The following is a 20273-nucleotide window of genomic DNA, read 5'->3' on the forward strand; positions in this document are numbered from 1 at the left end:
CTAATGATCCTTTAGCGACCTTCCACATACTGTCTGAGAGGGTAACTATGCAACCTTCACTACCTAGTTGCCCTGCAGAAATTAAATTTCTTCTTAAATTAGGATCATGTCTTACCTCCTACAGAAACCAGTCATTTCCATTCTACAACTTGATCTTTATCTTTCCTTTTCCAACAATTTGACAGGGCTCATCATCACCCAAATATACCTGTGCAAAATCACCTTGAACATAATCTAGAAAATATTTTCTATGGGGTGTAGCATGAAATGAAGCCCCAGAATCCATTACCCAGAAATCATTAACATTATCCAAACATAAGATTAAAGCATCTTGTAAAGTATTACTTGCAATATTAGCTTCCTTACTGTCATTTTCATTTTTGTCTCCTTCTTTGTTTTTCCTAGACCAACAGTTTTTCTTTAGATGACCAGGCTTTCCGCAGTACCAACAATCTTTCTTTCCTCTAGATTGAGAGTGTCCTTTCTTTGACTTCCCTCGTGACTTCTCATTCCCAAGACCTTTTCCTCTTTCCTTTGATCTTCCTCTGTTCTCCACATTCAAAACACTACCTGATGATGTTGGAGTCTCACCTGTGCTTTTCCTTCGCATTTCCTTGCTTAGGATAACACCAACAATATCATCAAATACCAAAGTCTTTTTACCAGAGACAGAGTTACTTACAGCCATAACCAAGCTATTCCAGTTTTCTGGCAATGAACATAAAATCAAGAGAGCCCTAACCTCTTCTGCAAAGGTAATTTTTACCGAAGACAAGTAATTGGTAATTGTATTAAATTCATTTAAGTGCTTCGCTACAGATCCTCCCTCACTCATTTTCAAATTAAACAAATGCTTCATAAGAAATACCTTATTCGAAGCCGAGGGTTTCTCATACAGCTTAGCCAATGTCGCCATCAAATCTACAGTCATTTTTGCTTCTATTATATTGAATGCTACAGATGGTGCAAGGCATAATCAAATAGATCCCAGTGCCTTTCTATCTAAAATGTCCCACTCTTCATCTGACATTGTGGTCGCTTTCTTTGCCTTTCCTTCCAATGGCCATCACAAATCCTTTTGATACAGGTAATCCTCCATCTTCATTTTCCATAACTGATAATTCTGGTCGTTATACTTTTCAACCTTGAATTTGGAATCTTCCATTGCTCCCACTCAAATCTGAAAGTCCTGCCAATTTATAGAAAACCTTGCTCTGATACCAATTGTTAGGGTTTCAAGCAGATCCAAAGCAAATATGAACTAACAATTATATGCAGATTTAAATACAAAAGATAAAGAAATAAAATAGGACATAGATAACACAAAGATTTAACGTGGTTCACCCAGAATGGGTTACGTCCACCATACACAGCTGTCCAATCTTTCTTATTATCCAGCAAAAATAGTACATCAACCTTACAATGCCTTTTGCATCCCAGTTGCTTATAACATGCGTTTTTAGGGCAAAAACAAAGTCGACCTTTTAGGGTTTTATTACAATGTTGGTTTTCATCAAAAAAATACCCAATTTTTTTTTTCTCGAGGGTTCTCGCCCCTGAACCCCTGCCCGGCCTCGGACCCCAATGAGGATACGTGCTGAGTGTATAGTACTTTGCTAATCAGTCGCCACATTTCAACACACAACCCCCTGGGTCATCCATAAAACAAGATAATATGCATCAATAATGAATAAAACCTAAAAGACATTAGGGTTATTCTGAAGAATTAAGAAACCCTCATGCATTTTTTCCATAATGTAGGCAACATAATCAAATTGTCTTGGCTCATGCATTTGTGTATCTGCAGCAAGTACTAAAGGTCCTATTCGAGGCACATCTAGAACCTCAACTCCTCCCACTTGACTAGATGCCATGTACGTATATTGCAAATACTGTCTAAAAATGTTGATGTCGAACAAGGGCCCGTCTTCATCTCTCAACTTCCCTTTCTTAGCCTTATGTATGGCCAAATTCCACTCATTGTATACAGTATCCATCTTTGTATATTCTTCTTCTAGCTTCTCAAAAGACAGAGGCACATCAAATTTGAAACCAAGACCAAAAAACTCATGAATGGTAGCTACTGAAAGACAGATGAATGCGTTATCATTTGGTAATTGGATACATCTTTTCATGGAATTATAAGCCCTAGCTAGAGTTTTCAACAAATGAATGTTTACAAAGACATTAGGGAACATTAGCTTACCCAATCCAGTTGTCCATGGGTTTGAGATTAGGGTTTGTTTGCTCCTTCGTGAATAATGATATAAGAATAATTTGTGGCCTCTAACCCTAGTCTAGACATCACTAATTTCCTTAAAATCATTTTCTAGCTGGTCACAAATAGGTAAATTAGCCTTAGATCTTCGGGACTTGGCTCCTGGTGAGCTCATTTGGTCAATCATGTCTTGATTTAACTTTTGCTTCTGCACACTTTCTCCACCTTTAGACTTCTTTGAGGCACTCTCAGAAACCTCAGTGACCTTCCTCTTGCCTTTAGAACTAGAACCCTCCATATTTAAATCCTTCAATCTTTCTAAAATTCAATTTTCTACTGTTTAGTTTCACTTCAATCTCTCTGTTTGTTTCAATCTGTTATGAAAATTCCTTTTACAAACTTCCATATATAGATTTAATACATCAAGAGAATTTACTCAATTGAAATGGTTCTATGATTTGCCTCATGCAAACATAGACCTATCTGTTGCCTAAATTTAATAATGGCGGGTGGATTCGTTAAAATCAGATTTTGCAATGGCTAGTCGGCACAACTCCTCTCGATGATTCAATCACTTGGCACCACCCGTCTTTTTGATCAGCAGAGGTCTCCCCGATCACTCCATTGAGCATCGACATAGCTCATTTTCCCTCATTCTTATGGTTATAGCTTCCCCAATGGCTCCACCTTCTAGCTAGGTTTTACTTTCACCTTTATGTCACAAAGGTGTAGGTCATTCCGATGTACCCTCCTTCTATTCCTCCGTGGCATTCTGCCCGTCGGGTATCAATATAGCTCTAAATATGTTCCTCTGATGGTTTAAGTTATCCCGATGAGTCCTCCTTTGTAGTCCGCATCTCCTTTGTTACATCGGGTCACCTTATCGGGTATCGGAATAACTCATTTTATGTTTCTCCGATGACCCGATGTCATCAACTTCACACTTGTGTATCTTTTTACTTCTCTAGTCTATCGACATATGTTTCCCCGATGAGATCTCCTTGCTTGCACCCATCTCTGCTTTCTCATCAGGTATCGATATAATAAAAAATGTCTCCTCCCGATGAGCCGATGATATCCCGATGACTTTGACTTCAATCAGTGTAACTTATCCCAATTAAGTCTCCTTCTCTGTGCTGAGCTTGTCTTCCTCATTGGGTATCAGCATAACCTGAAACACCTCTCCCTGATGGTTTAAGTTACCTCGATGACTCAGTATTCTCCTCCTTTTGGTATCGCCTCATCAGGGTAGGTCAGGTTAATAAAAACGCCTTCGCCACCTAGTCCATCAGGTATCAGGGTAGCGTAAGATGACACTTTCCAATGACCCGATGACATCACCAACAAGTTCTTCACTCCATTTGACATTGGCATGAGTTCTATCGATAACCTCATCAAGTATCGAGGTAACCTTTTCTCCATGCTTTTGATAGTGAACACTATGTCGATGACTCCACCTCCTTGTTATGCTATTGGTGTAGCTATTCCTAATGGATTACTGACTCACCAAACTTCTTCCTATTGATTGCACCCTAAGAAAATACCATCAGACTCATCGGTGTGAGTTTTCCCAATCGCCACGCACCCTCTTCTCCTTAGGCAATCTTATCGGGGTGACTTATGCTGATAAACATAATTTTATATTTTATGAAGAGAAGGCTTTCTTTCACAAATGCAACTTTCCACAACCATGCTAATAGACTTCCAAGGCACTGAAAACATCTCTAAATGCACTCATGACCCTGCTTCTGTGATGAACTCTAAAATGTGCTCTTGCAATGCAAAGACTGTCATGATGAAGGTTATCCCAATGTCACCATACTTAATGTCATCCCTTAATATGCCCAGGTGGCTCTTGTTCATGTAGATTCAGGCTACAGTTGGATCTCTCTGACACAACAACATATCTCTTGCACATACAATCCAACATTAAATGCCCTTATAATGAAAATATACATACAAAACATCAATAGATAGCACAAAATATTTTTGCAAAAATAAGTGCTAACAGATCCTCTTTGTTAACTCCACCTTCCAATAACATTAGTCTAATATAATTTATCTTGGTGAAAAATCTCAGATATTGTCAAAATTTTTAGGATCAAGACCCCATAAGTTCATTCTCCAACTTAAATCTTCTCGTATTATCTAGCTTACCAAAGAGACTCTCCAAGGTAGTCAAAATTTCATTAGGAGTAGTACAAGATGTAACATGATACCTAAAATATGGAGAAATGGAAAACCTAGAGTACCAAGGGATTCATCTCTCCTATAAAACCACTTTCTTTTTTCAACAACTTTTGTGGGTTTTGGATCTATATCTAATGTGATTCTTTGCAACTTCAATTATAACAATAAAACCTCCATTTGTTTTTTGTATTTATGATAGGTTATATAGAGTAAGAAGTACAAATTTTGGAAAATCCATGATAAATTAAGAAATTAAAATAGAGGAACAACAAATTGCCTCACAAATACAAGAAATTAACCCCTTTCCTCAAGAGAAAATTCCACTTTTTTGCAAATTTACAACAAGACATGCCAAAGTATCAACTCTAACTTCAAATTGAAAACATTAGTATGTGGATTTTTTTTTGGCAAAAAAGATATGTATGAATTTGAAGTGCTCCTAAATACCTTTCTGATTCTACAAGAATTGTGAAAAGTAGAGTTCAAAAAAAAGTTATGAGCTTGGAGGCACAAAAACTTGATTTGACTTCAAGTTCATAAAACAAGAATCAAACAACAAAATTAGAATAAAAAGCCCACAACACTATAAAATTCATAGACCAATTTATAGCAATATTATTTTTTTTAAAAAATGTCTCCTATATTGGAATTGGAATTGTTATTTGAAAAAAACAACCTATTAGGGCTTTGCAGGGAAAAACTCAAGCCCCTCAGAACTTACCACATGACCATCGATTGACATCTTAGTTGTTAGAGAATATTTAGGTATTAGTTGTTTTTTTACAACTAGTTATATTTTTTTGCTTTGATTAAGTTCACGTAGGAGTTCTTTTCTTAGTTGTGCATCTAGTTTATCTTTTATGCATCTAGTTTAGCTAGAGTTGAGCTTTTTTTAGCTCCTCATGCTTGCACTTTATCTCTCCTAAATTTAGCTTTGTGATTTCTTTATAAGAACCTTATTGTACAATTGTAATTCATCCTAGTATTTTATACTCTTTTCTTTTGAGTAATATAGCATCCGTTTGTACAACTCTCATTTGTGGAAGGTGTTCTTGTTTTCTATTTGATCTTGTAGGAACTTGTGTTGCAAAATTCAACATGGTATCAGAGTGTGGATTTGGAAAGCCCCTTCTCAATCTTTGAGGGTTTTCATTGCTTAGAAGCATTGCAAGGTCACACATTTTCTTTTTTATGGATTTGGTGGTGGGTGAATTTTCTATTAATTTTCAGGTGAAACAGACATCACCATCACATTTCCAACATAAAAAAACCTTAAGGTCAACAATTATTTCATCAAAATCAAAGTAGTTAAAATTTTGGATCAAATTGGTTGAGGGCACATAAATTGAGGAAAAATATGAGGGTAGCTGAAAAATCTAGGCACTTGGGCACAAAATGGAGGTCACCATCATTCTTGGAAGGCCCAAAAACCACAAGCTTTCCTATCAAATCGCCAAATTTTGAGCTAGGAAAAATTTGGACTAAATTTTTTGAAGGCACATTTTATGAAGCACAAAAATTTATACATTTGCAATGCACTGCATCAATTGTACTTGTACAAAATCCATGGGCAAAAAAATTCTTCACGTAGATTTTAATTTTTAAAATTTTTTCCCAAAGTTTCCATTAAATTTTCTATAAAAAAAGGGGAGCTTAATTTTTAATTACAAAAAAATCAATCAAAGGAGGACAAAGGTATGAAAGTACTGAAGGCTTGCACATGCACAAAGGTATTGCTGACATTATCCCAAAGGAATATTCTCTTGGAATGTTCTTGTGTTCTTCTATGCAATATTTTTTTTGCAATTTTTAATTTAAAGGGAAGAATATTCTAGTCTGAAAAGAGTATTTTGAGGGCATCTTTTATTTTCCAGCCAAATGAATTTTTTTTGAGAATATTCTATTGCTAACATCATGCTGATTTTAGCACGACATCATTTGTACGTACACCACATCATCACTCAGTTTTCCTTCCAAGCCATTTTGATCTGCCTTCACTTTTTTGCTGATAACTTGGTCATACAGGCTTTGTTTTTCAACTTTCGCATGTTAGAAAGCTCATTCCGGTGTCAATCTACACATTGTGTTAGTTATGTCATATTATTCTCTAGGTGTTTTCTATAGGCCTCCAATATTGTATCTTCAATATTGAATCTTCAATTCTTTTGTGCAATAATACAAAATTCTCTAGCTGTTATAAAGCATACATCCTTGCTTGATCTCTTTTGTGATAGGTATTTTTATTGTAGATGATTCTTTGCTCCTATGTTTGATCATCAAACTCTACATTTTGAACATCTTTCTGATGCACTTCTTTGCTTGTAGCTACACTGAGATAAAGTGTCAATCTTTTGTACAATTTTGGGGATTTTGTACATTTTGTTGTGCCTTATTTTGTACATGCATTGTATTATAAAGAGCCATGGGGGATTGTGTAGTGTCTTTTGTTTTGCCATCTCACCTTTGTCCGATGAGTGTCCCTCCACAACAAAATTGAATCCTAGATATTCTTGTCCCATGCGTGTGTACATTAGTTGCATGCAGTTTTTTAGTTGTAGGTACTTTTTTTAGCACATTTAGATTCTCCTTCATGCACTTCATGGTGACACATAGATTTAGTAGACCTATCATGCCTCTCCTTTGTCAGGATTATGGGGGGTTTCTATTGTTGGTGCTAATGCTTCCTTGGTTTTTCTTTGGAGTTGGACACTCTTGCATTCCAATTTTGTGGAGGTGAACTTACATCTTTTGTTGTTAACCAGTGTTCTTTAAACTATTGGCGCCTATATTTTTTACTAGCAGTTTTCTCTTGCATGTTTGAGTAGTGCCACTGGGGTCTCTCGTGCAGATTCATGTGCCATATGTATCTTCTAGTGATAGATGTTTTTCCTTTTTTTTCCATCTAAAGTAGTGTCATTGGGTCACTCATGCATATTGTTGTCTTCTTGATCCTGATAATCATCTTGGTTTCAGAGGAGTTTCTTCATTCAACACTATAACAGTTATCATTTGATAGTTATATGCAACTTATTTGTACTTCGAGGATGTTCTTCATGTTCCTATTCTTTTGGGACATTATTTTCTTGGAGGCTTCTTAGTCCATTCCTTTAGCAGTTCATGTCTTTTTCATGCATTGCATCTCTCACTTTTGGAGAGGGGATTTTTCCCATGTGGTTTTTTCTCCTTCTCTCCACTTAGAGACTTCATTGGTTTATACATGGGTACCTAATTAGGCCTTTTATTGCCGGGACCCATTTTTGCATTCATGCATTTAGAGTTTTTTTACTCACCCTAAGTTTCACTTGGGGGGGTGTTAGAGCATATTTAGATATTAGTTTCTTTTTTACAACTAGTTATGCTTTTTTCCTTTTTGTTTAAGTTCACTTAGTTCATTTTTTAGTTGTGCATCTATTTTAGCTAGAGTTGAGCTTTATTTATCTCCTCATGCTTTCACTTTAACTCTCCTAAATATAGATATGTTTTTTCATTATAAGAACCTCATTGTACAATTGTAATTAATCCTATAATTTTGTATTCTTGCTTTTGAGTCATATAGAATCCATTTGTGCAACTCTCATTTGTGGAAGGTGTTCTTGTTTTTCATTTGATCTTGTAGGAACTTGTGTTGCAAAATTAAACATTAGTGCTCAAGTTAAAAATATGCATTATGATGATTGGTAGAGCCACTCCACTCCTCGTATTCCAAGCCTTAAGCTCTTTATATTCATAGGTGGCTTCTCACTAAGGCTAAACTATACCTAGGGGCTACAAAAAAACTATATATAAAAAAAACAATAAATAAAAAAATTGAGATTTCCTCTTAATATTTAACTTACACTAATCAAGGAGAGCATGAGCCAACCATACAAAATAGACTATAAAAATACATACAATGTATGAACTGTAAAATGCATATTTTTGCCAAAACCCTAAAAAATGGCCAAAAAATTTCCATCACCAAAATATGAAGTTCTTTATATGAAAATAGGGTTTTTTGAGCCTTATAGACTCAACTGTGAGGTATGTTTCACACCAAAATACACCCAATAAAATCTCATTACCCAAATCACCATCAAATCTGAAAAGGAGTTTCTAGATATGGAGACCTAATACCATGTAAGAGTTGATTGTGAACTCCCTACACCCCAAGATCACCTATAAAATAAAAATAATCTTCCACAAGAGAGAATGGAAATAATAGCTTGCTTTATTATGGATGCTTGAATTGATAAAAATGTACATAGGAGGCCTTATAAAGAAAAGGTTAAGGAGTAAGATTAGATAAGATTGTGACATGTGTCTTAATGTTATGTTACAAGACAACAAACTTGACCATTATTAAATTACCTAGGAAACAAGAATAAATGATAAAAGATAAAAGATAAAATTAAACTTCTATAAAGATTCCATAGAAACTAAGTTATTTTAAGCATGTGAATAGGACCCACTAGGTGAACTAGTTAGGTTAAAAACCTTATTCACACCAACATTATTAACAACATGATTCACATTAAAGGTTTCAATTATGGTGGAAGTCATTTGTTTTCTCCTCCAAACCAAAATTACAAGTCTACCAACTCAATCCCTTGCCATGCCAATAATTTTGAAGCACAAAACTTAATTATCATGTGTCATAGGTAAATTTGGGAAAAAATTGCTAAGAATCATTAGGTAATCATGAAACCAAGTTCTAAGAAAAATAACCTAAACAAGTAATGAAAGATGAATTCACAATGCACAAAAAAAAATCAAAACGATAATACCATCATAGTATTGAATTCATGAGCTCTATTATTCTTCTTATCTCCTTGAAAATATGCTCTTAGAAATTATGTGTGCACAAAGAAAATTTGAAAGCGTGATGATGATATCATAGCATGAAGATATTGAAGGTGTGGTCATTGAAAATGACAAAAATTGATCATAATTTATAGATTTTTGAAATTGTTTGGGCGAGCAAGATTGATTGTCAATCAACGAACAAGATCACTTGAGAGAATGAATTAAGTGACAACAAATGGGAAAGTTGCATTTACAAGTGGAGGATAAAATAGAAATGAGGAAGAGTATGCCATTTGAAAGTGAAGGAAAGGAGTAGTGAGGAATAAGTCAAGTGGAAGAGTTAAGTGGGGAAGAATATTTGGTAAGTGGAAGAGATAAGTGAAAGGAGATGGAAGAGTTGAGTGGGGAGAAGAATTAGAAAGTGGAAGAGTTAAGAGGGATCATAAATAAATTTATTTATTTCACCCACACACTATAATTAAATAAATTAAACATATATTTAATTCTACAAGGCCGAGGGATTGAAACTGTAAGGGCAGGCCTTCATGATTGGGCTCCAGTTCATTGCGAGGTCCCCTACCCCACTCGGGGAAAGGAATTACCCCTACCACAATTTCACCCACACACTATAATTAAATAAATTAAAAATTTATTTAATTAAAATAATTTGGAGAAAGAGATTATTTAACTTGTAAATATCCAAATGCTTTATCATATCCCAATGCTTCATTTCTCAATGCTTCCGGTTATCATGCCTTATCAGAAATAGTCAAATCAACCATAAGATCATAACCACAAAAATATTCAACACATGACACAAGTATTTATACGTGGAAAACCCAAATAGGTAAAAACCATGGTGAGATAGGACTCACAAGATAGTATCTGAACTCTTTTGAAGTTTGCCCTGTTAGGAGCCAAGCCTGTTAAAGCTTTTACAAAAGTCCTGTTAAGAACTGATCCTGTTAGGAATCACCCGATTAAGGGATTGACTACAAATGCCTTGTTAGAAGCAAATACCCTGTAAGGAGTAACCTCAATAGAGGATTTGAAAATCCAATCTAATGGACCACCTTGTTGGAGGATTTAATAAGTAACCAAGCTTGTTAGAGCTTACCCGGTTAGGGGATTTCAATTCTACTGTAATTGTTAGAAAACAATAGGAGTTTCTTGATCTGTCTGAATAGCACTACATTTGCTTGATCAGATCCATTTAAGATTCTATCTTCCTTTACTCAAACTGCAAACTCATTCTCCAGTTTGGCAACCACACACTCAACTGATTTCTGCCAACTCTTGCCAACACTAAACAAAACAACTTCATCGACCTTAAATACAAATCAATTAAGTCGGTAACACAAGAAAAATCTAATCCTCTCATCGAGATTAAAAACAAGTCAGTACAAGCATGACCATTGGATTTTATAGAAATCTCTACATATCAATCAAGAAAACCTCAACCGCTCCTTGATTACCGCTTCATCGAGCTCAGTAGCTCATCACGCGCTTTGCATTAGATGCAATACACTGCTCATTCCCTAGAAAAACAATCATGCTAAAACATTTTGAACTTGTCTTCATACAATGACCCTACATGTCACCATGATTACCGCTAAACATCAGATCTTAAACCAACATAACCAATTCAACAACCTTAATCGATTAGGGTTTAACAAAAACAACCGGTAGGGTTTATCGGTTACATAACATAGAAAGGGTTTAACCTCTTACTTCGATTATCGGTTCAATTCACAAACTTACATACCGGTTTACAATATTCTTCACAAAGCTTTGCCTACCGGTTACAAGAAAATATCAACAATAACAACAATATCAGCAATACCATTACCGGTTCAATTGACATCAATGACAACATAACATATCATTAATGCAATATTCATGCAAATACCAACAAGATTAAGTTTGATTAGTTTGATTATTGACTTGATTGATAGATTGTCTATTGTTGTGTGTTTTGTTAAGTGTAGTGTTTTGCATGTTTCTTGTCTGTGTCTTCTCAAATGTTTGTCTTTGCAAGGGATAATTTCTTGATGAAATGATGATTATTTTTGGATTTTTGAGTGTTTTGAATTTTTAGGTTTTTTGGATATTTGATTTTTTGCGATTTATTCAGGACGTTTTATGAATGTTTTTTGTATTTTTTAGGACATTTTGCGAATGTTTTTGCTCTTTTTAGGAACATTGTAAAAAAAATAGGATTTTTTTTAGGACTTTATGCTAATTTTTAGGGATTTTTGAATCACAAGCAAGATTTATTTGTTTGCCCCGAGTGTCTAGTAAGACAAGAAATATTATGGTTGGATGAATGAATTATTGAGATGGAGATGGATAGGAGAAAGATGGAGGTAGCTTATTATGGAATCAAAGCTGAGTTGGTTTCCAAGGATTATCTCATGATGGAAACATGTTTATCTAAGCTAAGGGATTTGACAATGTAGGGAAATGGCATGGTGCATTGAATGACATGTATTCCACATGAAGGGACATGTCAAGGTTTTTGAAACTATGTTTTTTGTATTTTTCTTTTTGTCCTTAGTTTTGTTCAATATCAAGGATGGAAAAGGATTATGAATGGAAAAAGTAATTACAAATAAGATAAGAAAGATAAAAGGTTATAATAGATGATGGAAGCAAGAAATGGATAAGATAAGGGATATGAACTGAAATTTGTGGATAAGTTAAAGCCAATAGGATGCATTATTCTTATGAAGATCCTTACCCTTGTCAAGATCAAAGATGGAAAAAGGGAAGATAGATGAAAATAGGATGGTGGATAGTGGAGGATTAGGGATGATGGAATATGTGGTAGGTAGGATAGCATGGATAAAACTTTCCCCCAAGTGTAGAGTAGAAAAGAATGATGGATTACACATGACTCATGTTTTTTAGGTTTGCATCATGGCACTTGCCCAGGGCACTAGTTTGCCAAGGTTTCACTAATGGACAAATTATTTCTCTTTCCTTTCTTTTTTTTGATTGGAAGATAGTGGATGCATGATATGAGATGAAGGAAGGAATCAATCTTCTCATTGTTGTTTAGATGATATCCTTGAAACATGTGCTACCATGGACCATGTCTATTAAGGTATGCTCAAAGATGTTGGTAGGATAATGAAATGGAAATGAGATGGGTGAGGAGATGGAATTGGTGTAAGGATTTATGCAAAGGATTGGATAGGAGGGATGGAAGGGTGGAAAAAAGGTATTGGATAATGGATGGGATGTTGGAAGATTTATATACGAGGAGATGAAAATGTTGGGAAGATCAACATTGGCACACACCTTGAGGAGTGGTGGAGTGATTGAGGAAAATAAGATTTTGGATTTTGAGATTTTGATGGAGTAATAGCTATGGGTTTTGGTACATAAGGACCCAAAATGGATAAAGGAGGTGAGGAAGGAATAGATTTGAAAGCTAGGATATGTTTGAATGGAGGAATATAGAAATTTTAGATGCCAATTTTTATTTTTCTTTGGGAATTCACATGGTTTTTTATTTTTCTTTCTTTTGTGGTTCTTTGGAATGCATTTCTTATATGAGAAACTTAGGAATCCACATAGTTTTAAATTTTTCTTTTTGCTTGATGGGCCTTTGTGGCCTTTAGGATATTTATTTTTGCTTTTGGATCAATCTTTTCTTTGTTTTTACATGTCGTTTAGATGAGACATGTTAATCCTTGAATATATGTATATTTTTGGACTTGCTAATTTTATGCTTGTCATCCAAATTGCTTTCAAAGAGAATGGAATTCATGGATAGATAGAATGATATGAAGGTATTTTGGATGATTCGATGTAAGAAGATGGTGGGAAGGTTCTCAAAGATGTGTGCCTTTTCTAATCTTGAATAGGGGATGGAGGGATATAAGGACCTAAAATGGATGGAAGGGATAAAGGGCTATATTTTTGTTTGGATTTATATGGAAGGATGTGGAATTTAGTAGGGATACCAACATCTTGGGAGTAAGCTATGTAACCAAGGCCATGACCATTAGGATTTTCTTTGACATAGAGAGGTTCTAAAATGTGTTGTTCATATAAGCCTAACTCTTTTCCTTGATAACCCATGTTTTGACAAATATTTCTACCAATTGGATATTTGTTGGTTTTGAAATGAAACACGAATCCATTTTGAGGGGGATATGGTATGGAAGAAATGGTAGGCTCATGGAGTAAACCAGATCAGGTGAAGGTGGAGGAACCCATTTGATATGTAAGGGGTTCATGAACAACTTGGGTAGAGGTGATGGGATCTTGAGGGGTATTAGAATGCATTATAGTATCTTGAGATGGATCTAGATCATGAGGGGGATTAGGAGGAGTGATGGTATCTTTGTAGTGCCCCTCCCTGATTCATCTTGCCTTTTTGTACATCAATGGATCATATTAATATATCTGTTTATTTTAAGATGATTTGATGGTATCATACTATGTGCTAACCCTATTTCATGATTAAATTGAATATGATGATGATGGTAGTGCTTGGTTGTCGTGAGTGTCTTCTACTACGTTTGTGATAGGGATGATGTCATACCACTCACTCATGAGCATGATATGACATTGTGATTCCCCTTTACTTGTCTGCCTATTTCATGATATATGTTACAATATATGTTGTAAGTGTATTGGTGGTGACAGGTTTGCAAGTACTAGATATTGAGTCCACATGGCTTCATAGATCTGAGCATTTCTTCATCCCAATGGCAAGTTGATCGGAGGTGACATGAAATCCCATTCTACACTCTAGGTTTAAGTTGGTATCCTACTAGTCTTAGTTTTATGTTTAGAGTCATCTTGTGGTATTTATGTTACCCTGTGTTGGGTTGTCTTGACATATTGTGATTATTGGTTAATTAAATATTAATTAATTAAATTGGTTCATATAGTTTATAATAATAAATTAATTCAATAGTTTATATTAATATTTAATATTAATGCGAGATTATTATTATTGGGATTATTATTTATTAATGTCATTTTGTGGATTATAGTATTTGGTATTTATAAGTATGCATAAAAGATTATTTATTTATTTATTATTGGTTTATCTATTTATTGGTTATTTATTTGTTATTATTTATTTACTTACCCTTCGTTATGATTGAACCATCTTAAGAGTTGTGCTTGTGAGATCTATTATTTAATTGTTTATTTATATTATTTTATGGTTTAATATTTAAGTGGGCCTTCATATTTTATTGTGCCTTGGTTTATTTAATTAATTGTTTGGTTATATTATTATTTCTCTTATTACTCCTTTGGGTTAATTAATATATTATTTGTTATTTATTTATTTATATTATTTTTATGGTTTAACATTTATTGGGCTATTGATTTATTTATTAGCCCTTTCTATTTTATTTATTGGTTAACGAGTTTATTTATTATTTATTATTGTTTATTCTTCCTACCCATTATTTATTTATTATTTATCTTGCCTACCCTCTCTCATTATTGGCTGTGTGGTTGGAGATTGTAATAATATTATTTTATATTATTGTTGTTTTAATTTTCGAGATTGTTGGTAAGAAATATATTATTTTGGATTATTTTGGTTGGGCCTTTGATTTATTGGGTTTATTTTACTAAGCCTTTATATTTTATTTTTTGGTTATTATTATTTAATTCCTATTTTCCCATTTGGTGTAATTATTTATCTATTATTTTTATTTTTTGCTCGGTAATCGCTTTTGATTGGAGCTTTGAACCAGATTATAGATGAGGTATTAACACCCTTGTGGATTGGTCTCTTGCGGCACTAGCACAACTTCCTCTTTCCCCATATTACTCCTTATCACTCCACAAATGTACTTATAACTCCTTCTCCTTATTAGTCCACAAGACTTCGTCTCCTTATAACTCACGCTCCTTATCACTCCATAAGTCTCCTTATACCTCCTGCTCCTTATCACTCCAAATCACTCCAACTCATTTTGATGCAAGCACCCTTATCTCTCCATCGGCCACGACCCCTTATCACTCCATCTACATAGGCCCGAGACAACTTCCTTATTACTCCATCTTTGTAGCCAATGATGCACCACACTGCCCAATACTTTCATTTGCTGATGTGTCCAAAATAGTGGGGCATTAACATCCCCTATCGGTCCTTTGATCTCTCGCATCCTCGATTTTGCGGTCAAGCCGAAAGTCTGCAGGTCAAAGTCATCATGCTCCTACGTGGACAATCAGTCAGCCATCGAGCCTTCATTCATGGTATAAACATCATGCGCACACCATCAGCAAGACAATGTAAACAACCTGCAAGCAAAGTGAGTTGAAACTGCAACCTCCCCAATCGGGGGCTCATGAAATTACCATCATGCTGTGGGGTGAACCGCTTTTTTATCTATTATTTAATTATTTACCCTACCTACCCTATTTTCTTATTTGTTGTGATATTCGGGTAAGTTAAGTAATATTATATTTTTCTTGCCTTGAATTTGGGTAGGGGTTGGTGAGAAATATTATATTTCTAATTAATTTTGATTGGCCCACATGTTCCATGGATTTTGAATGGAATTCTACTTATTTGGTCTTGTTGAGATTGTCGGGTGTGGGCTTGGCTGGAGAAATTTTGCATTGTTTGAAGATTTTGGGATTTTTGGTTTTGGAGCTTGGAGTTGGGATTGTGCTTCATCGGATTGTTGTCTTTCCATAACTGCTAATACTAGGTTGGAGATCTACTTCTTTTGTTATTGAAATGGATTGTTTGTAAAAGATTGTCTATGGAGATAAGTAATTGATATTGTCATTAAATTAATTAATTGGATTAATAATATATTATGGGGACTATTGTATTTTGTGACTATCTTTTTTAGAAATGCTTGCCATGAATTTTTTATGGATAGATTGCTGGTGTTGTTTTGGTTAATTCAATTTATTTCATGTTTTTACTTATTTATATCTCATTTTTGTTAAGTCTGAATTTGGTTCAAGTGTTTAATTTATTTTTCGGACTTGGCCAAATATTTTTGGGTTATTTTGAGACTTTTTATGTTATGTCTTATTTTCTCTATTGTATTACTTGTATGTGCTAAATTGTTAAACAAAAGCATTGTTTTTATTAGCATAAGGGTCAAGCACTATTGCTTATATGCGCTGAGACAATCTACGTAGGTGCTAGACCGTTGTGTTTGATGTTTTGAGTCATCTTAGCTTTTTGTTCTTTTGGTATTTCTAGTCCAAAGGCTATCCTTTTGGCTTTTCAAAGTTTCCTAATATTGTTCCGGGAATGATTTATTGATTTGAGATGATTAATTGCACTAATAGATTGAGAAAGATGGGAAATACCTTGTTGTTATTCTTTGGGCTCATATTGGATGCTTTTGATAATGATATTCTTGATGCTTGATGATTATCGGTTGCCTATGTAAGACTGTGATTTTGGCATATGTTGTTCATGTTCCTGGAGATTATTATTTGATGTATAACCTTGGTTATCTAGTTATGATGTTGTGAGAGCCCATATTTATGTGATGTTCATTTTTGTCACCCTAAGGTCTAGGTGCATGCTAGGGGGAGTGAGCTTCCAAGTGAGTGGTTGGGATCATGGGGAGTAGACAACCAGGTTACTCGGAGTCTAGACCACCAACATATCTCATTGGGAGTTTATCTTGTAATCAAGTGATAATTTAAATTAATTGATTCTAGGAGGGTTGGGTAATAGTAATTCACCATAATAAGATAAGATATGTATTTGTGGCCTCAACGCATGTCCCTAGGGTATTTATAGCGATTTGGGAATGGTTGATAAGACCTTGGTGATCCACGTAAGCTAATATCCCTTACTCCTTCAAGGTTGAGATGGCTCCGCATGGGCATTATGGATGTCAGGACGGGTTCCAAGGCTCCCATCATGATTGCATGTGATGACGCTCCTTCCCTACATCTAGGTCCTAGCAGCTTGAGTCTTGATTTTGTGAGAAGCCTCTGGAGGTCTTCTGTTTTATTGAGCTTTAATTTAGCTGTGTGATGTGTGGAGTGTTATCCTTTGGTTGTTAGGTGTCAGCCTAGATCTAGAGTGTGTGTGGGATCTTGTGTCATCTCTTAGCATGAGGGGTGGTTCCTTATGCTTCCAAATGGTCGGGTGGTTTGATGCCTTCTTCCATTGGGATGTTCTTCATTGTATGCTCTTGTGCGTTGATGTGGATTTTTATATCTTTAGCTTATGGATGGATACTTGTAGTTGATTGATGTATATGATTCATATGGTGCATATGTATGTGTAGAATTCATGATGTAATTGTATTTGTAGTTGAGAACTATGCTCTTTGATGTAAATGGTTGATGTATTTGTAGATGATGTATTAGGCCATGATCATAATACTTGGAAGAGAATGCAATGTTGTATATTGGATAATTATCATTAAAGGAACTGGAATTATGGATGTGCATTCAATGTTATGTGAATTCCTATGATGATTAAGGATATGGATTAGTAATTTGGTAATTAGTATTGGAAATGGAATAACGATGCTAGGATGTTGAACAAGTGACTAGGATTAGGAACATTTGATATTGGTGCTTTAAAATGAACCTTAAGGGGTCTAATGGTATTTACATTACTAATGAATAGAATCATGATAGATAGGCTAGTGAGGTATGTTATGTATGCATGTAAAGAGAAATGTTAGTTGAGTTAGAATGCTTTGGATTATCAAAGTAATTAAGATGTTATGCTTTTGTTGATATATTATTGATCTGACTATGTTTTGTGGATAGATTGTAAGTAATGATGTTGAGATACCCCAGGGAAGATTAATTATAGAGTTGTGTTTATTTTCGCTTGTGTATAGTTCTTTTATGTTTATGTTCATGATGAAAAACATGTATATCTTGTTAATAAATGTTCAATCTATATGAGTAGTTAGTGGTATAAGTGGCATTAGAATATGTTTTAAAAAATAATCTCTATTTTCATGATAGTTAATTATATTTCTCTAGGATATTTTGGCGGGCATTACCTCTGGTATCAGAGCTCGTGTTGGAAACACTAGAATCTTTGGTTAAGGTTGTTGCTCTTGTCTTGTGTTTTGTACTATGTTCTTTGTAACCCGAGTTGATCTTTGAGAATTTTTTTTTTTTTTTTGAACTTTAAATATTTAAGATGTTTATGCTTGTGATTTCTCTCTGATTCTCTCTATAAATCATAATTGTGTACAACATGTGTATTTGTTTCTTATGCTTGACTTTTGGATGCTAGCAATGTATAAATGATTATGCTATAGAGTAATAGAAATTATGCATATATTTTTAACTAATGCTATGCTTATAGGATTAACTTGTTACATTGGAATAATACATTAATTTATTTGTGAATAGAAGTCGAAGTGTTTGTATTATGTGTATAATAATTATCTAGTGTGTATTATGTTGTGTAATTGGAGAACTTGTATGAGACACTTTATCCTTTTCTAGTATATGATCTCTTTCATTAAGAATAGTTGTTTAGACTTTCGTAAGAGATTGCATTGCATGAAAGATAATAAAAGAATATGGTTATGTAAATAAATTTATGGTCTTAATTATCTGATGTGCACTCTCTAACACATCCAAGACATTGTACCCTTGGAGGCTATGTAATGGTAATTCCCTTTGGTGTGATTGATAATGGTCACCTCGTGATGTAGATTTGGATGAGTTGGCTATGTTGCCTTGATTTATTTGGTGATTGAATGAAGTATCATTGGAGTTAATTTGATTTTTGGATTTTTGTAATTCTTCTTTCATTTGTTTTTGTTCTATTTGGTGGCACTTGTCATGCTTTATTTTTTGTTGATTACGCCTACATTTTTTTCTGATTTAACATTGAATTTTATGATCCTTTCTTTTTGGACTTTCTCTTTTGTTGTTGATGTCTATAGTGGTCATTCTGAATGTTGAGTATTGTGGGCCCTCATTTTGTGTTAAGTGTAGTCTCTATCATGTTCACTTTGAACCTCTGATAGTGTGTGCATGGGAGGAAACTGTGTAGAAGTGCACTAGACTTAGCAGATAATTAGATAATGTTCATATTAGTTTACTAAATGAAATATGTTAATATGATGAAATGTACTCGTAACTTTCTAGATTTTATGAAATGTTAGATAGAAGTGCATTTGGATCTGATAAATTTGTGATATATGAAATAGTTAAATGAAAACAAACTACTAAGTCTCTGCCTTCAATGAGTTCTTATGTATATATCATGTATAATTAATGGATAAGGGTGCCTTTGGATAATTTGATTGGATGTAGGATGAATCAAATGTTTGTATCAGGTAGTGAGATTTATTCCTTCTTCTTATTTAAGATGGTATTGTGCTTCATGTTTGGTGCTTGATGTGGAGACTGGGATGTTTGAATGATGTAAATCTTATTTTCCCTTCAGTTTATAGGATAAAGATTTCTGAAAAATGTGGGTTATTATGATTTTATTTGGTCTTGAAGGAAGCTTATTCAAATAATTTTTTCCTCATATAGGTGTATCACATGGCTACTTCAATAATATAAGGATGTACCCATGTGTAAAATTTTGCATAAAATATATATTTGTCTTCTTAATTGCATGCAATTAGATGTTAAAGGAGTGTTGCCATGCTTAAATGGTGTGATTTATTGTGATTTTTGCTTATAGATGCTAACTCGATGACATGATTTATAGTTTTTTCTCATAAAATGAGGTTAAATGAAGTTATCTTGAAGATATTTTAATGATTTATCATGTTCAATGTAAATAGTAAGATTTTTCTGACATTTTATCTCTTGTGTAATGTATTTATTTTGAATAATTGAAGCATAGGAGGGAAAATTTTGTTGTCATTATCTTACTTGAGTTAGGAAATGTTTGAACTAAGATGTTTATTGATTGATGAATCCTTAAATAAGAAATATTAGGTGTACTATTGGTAATTGTCCTAAAGGAAAGATTTTAATTTGTCTATGTTCAAAGAAGTTTTGGATTAATGCGTGCAACTTCCAGGAGTAAGTCGAGTCCAAGGGGGAGGATGTAGTGCCCCTCCCTGATTCACCTTACCTTTTTGCACATCAATGGATCATATTGGTATATCTTAGTCTATTT

The sequence above is a fragment of the Cryptomeria japonica genome, chromosome 5, assembly GCF_030272615.1.
Source record: "Cryptomeria japonica chromosome 5, Sugi_1.0, whole genome shotgun sequence".
NCBI lineage: Eukaryota > Viridiplantae > Streptophyta > Pinopsida > Cupressales > Cupressaceae > Cryptomeria > Cryptomeria japonica.